At 34.4% G+C, this 2,919-nt stretch overlaps 1 long non-coding RNA gene across 1 annotated transcript; it reads left to right on the top strand.

Moving 5' to 3' along the window:
- The first annotated feature begins 234 nt into the window (after positions 1-234).
- On the top strand, positions 235-1,269 carry LOC121968267. Its single transcript, XR_006108034.1, has 3 exons — positions 235-598; positions 1,041-1,143; positions 1,250-1,269. It is a non-coding gene; the product is annotated as an uncharacterized LOC121968267 (long non-coding RNA).
- The last annotated feature ends 1,650 nt before the right edge of the window (positions 1,270-2,919 follow it).

Raw genomic sequence — 2,919 nt, 5'->3', positions numbered from 1 at the left:
TAAGCAAGTAACTATACTATGTTTGATTTCTTCTTGTCTATCTACACAGATTGCTAAGGGACTAAGACCCATTTTTCTTGGCCTTATATTGTGTGCATCCCATAGTCGTACGTTCTCTATACTTAATGAGTGATTCGTGCCTTTGGAAATATATAAACACTTATGCCATCACGATGTTATTTGAAATGGTAAATTTTTTTTATTTTGAACTAGAATATCCTGTTTGTAGTAAATTCAATATCAAGTTTTAAGATGCAACATCTCTACCTACTCTTTTCGAAGGATCATCATTACTTTTTCAGTGTTCTTATGTACCTTTAATAGTGTTTAGAATAAAAGGAAACAAAATTGAAAAATAATTCTACATAATTGATGCTCAAGGTGATCAAATTTTTTCTTTATTCACAATTTTTGTTTTGAAAGTCTGGTTGATTACGCATATTGTTTGATTAGATTATAGTTTTAAATTTGATGGAATGCTTGCCTTTATGCACAGAGACTATGCTTTGCATCGGAAGTTAATGGCATCGTTATCCTTCTTCATTTTTTATGCCTTCGTACATTAAGGAAGTTCAATGGATAAATGAAGGATTTAGGGGTCTTCTCCCATATCCTTTTAATTCAAGTTTGGGAGGCATGACAACTACCCCACCTTATTTCAATGACAAGAACAAGGGTTCTCATGGCCAATATGTGTCTATTAATGGGATTTTCAATGTCTTGCTTACCACGCTAATCCTACTTCTGATTGGATTTGCAGCTTCAAGATATCAAACTCTACACCTTCTATATGGAGCTAGATTTGCAAAAGCCATATCCAACTCGAGGAAGTGACTTATTGGCATGGGAGGTAGGTGTACCTCTTTAGTTCCGCTTTTGACCAAATATCCCTATAAAGATTCATTTGTGTGCTCTTAACAGATCTATTCCTACAACGTTGTTATCTAGGATTAGCATTTATTCTGTTAAATGTGATTTATGCACCTATAATTATTCTGGTGAAGTTAGCATTCTATTAAACTAGATTATAACCTTTGCAGAGAACTTATTGGTAACCAAGGACTTTGTGAAGATAGCAAATTTTGGCCTTGCTTGTGAAGTTCATTCGAAGCCACCATTCACAGAATAGGTTTCAACACGCTGGTAAACATGTTTATGACAAGCACTTGTGATCTTATATTTTTTATTTGATACATGTACATATTTATTTTAGTTATTTGATATATGGTGGATTTATGTGTTTTTACAGTTTACAAATCTCAAGTACTCCAGAGTTGAAATTGATGAAGTGCGGTTCGAGTGGGCTGAATGCATGCTAGATTACATTTGAAGTGCGGTTCTACCTTGATGTGTTAAAAGAATGTTCTACCTTGATTTTGATATCTATTAGCTAGCTTTTGATATAAAAAGAATGTTTGGGTATTTTATGGATATTGTTGTAAGAAGATTATTTATATAATTTATGAAAATTTGTGTATTTTATGGATATTATTGAATGAAGAATATTTGTATAAGTTGTGAATATTTGTGTATTTTTTTTTTGTTATTGTCGGTTTTTCATTGTTTCGGAAATCAAATTTGTGCTGTTAAAAAATATACATATTACATCGGTCTTCCACCGCTGCAAAACCGGTGTTATTAACTAATATTACATCGGTCATTTACCGCTTCCAAAACTGGTGTTATTAACATACAATATTACATCGGTTTTACACCGTTGATGAAACGGTGTCGTTAAGTGATACTACACCGGTTAATAACCGATTCGAAGACCGGTGTCGTTAAGTGATACTACACCGGTTTTAACCCGATGTCTAAAATGGAAGACTTTTAACATCGGCTTCATAGACATCGGTTGAAAATGAAATAGACACCGGTGGAAAACCGATGTCTATGAAGGTTTTTGTTGTAGTGAGGGTTTACATGACAATTCTTATGTGCTCCTCTTGGAGACATTATCAACCTAAATTACTAAGACACAGTTTTATTCTATAATCAACAACACACCATATAAATAATACCATTTCCCAACTTATCGGGCCTATTGATTTATCGAACTAAATCACACCCTTTGATAAATTAAAGAAATGAATATTGAGTGTATGTGCTTGTTATTATATCATGATTAAGAGCATACACTTTCATAATAACAAAGGTCTTGTTCTTTTATGCAGTTAGTATAAAAAGAACTTACCTTAAATGGTCCTACTCAATACACTCAGAGTGTACTAGTGTAACTTTATAGTTAAGATAAACTAATACCAAATTACACTACGACTATTCCAATGGTTTGTTCCTTTCCATCTTTATCGTGGGCTACTTTTTATAACTTATAAGGAACTGATAACATGATCTTCTGTGTGTGACACTACACACCATGTTATCTACAATATAAATTAATTGAACAACTACACTTAGCGTATAAATGTAGGCATTTGACTAATGCGATTCTTTATTTTAAAATAAATGTTTACAAAAAGTTAGGCTTTTTGTATACACTCTAACAGAAAAGTCAAGTGAGTCATGAGGCTCCGAGTGTTGAGAGAAATATACTCGGGATGGGAAACCCTAGGTTTAGGGTTGTACTAGTTGACTAGTATTAGAATTAGTTGACTGAGGGTGAGCACAGAGAGCTTTTGTGCCCGAAATGGCTGGGATCAGTCGACTGGTCCATGGATTATCGACTAGTAGAGAGTCGTTAGTGAACCGTTGGGCTGGTACCAGTCGACTGGTGCAAGGACTAGTCGACTGGTAATGGTAAAACAGCCGGGCTATTTTCTTCCAAGCTCTATAAGATAGAGCTTGGGATGGTCGACCAAGGTGATAAAATTGGACTTGGTTAAAGTCTAATTAGTAGTCTACTAGTGCTCAAGGTTTGCCTTGTGTCTTAGTGATCCTTGGTGAGTGTTGTGCTAAGAT

This window comes from Zingiber officinale, chromosome 3B, assembly GCF_018446385.1.
Source record: "Zingiber officinale cultivar Zhangliang chromosome 3B, Zo_v1.1, whole genome shotgun sequence".
Lineage (NCBI taxonomy): Eukaryota > Viridiplantae > Streptophyta > Magnoliopsida > Zingiberales > Zingiberaceae > Zingiber > Zingiber officinale.
This window is presented reverse-complemented; position numbering and strand designations above follow the sequence as displayed.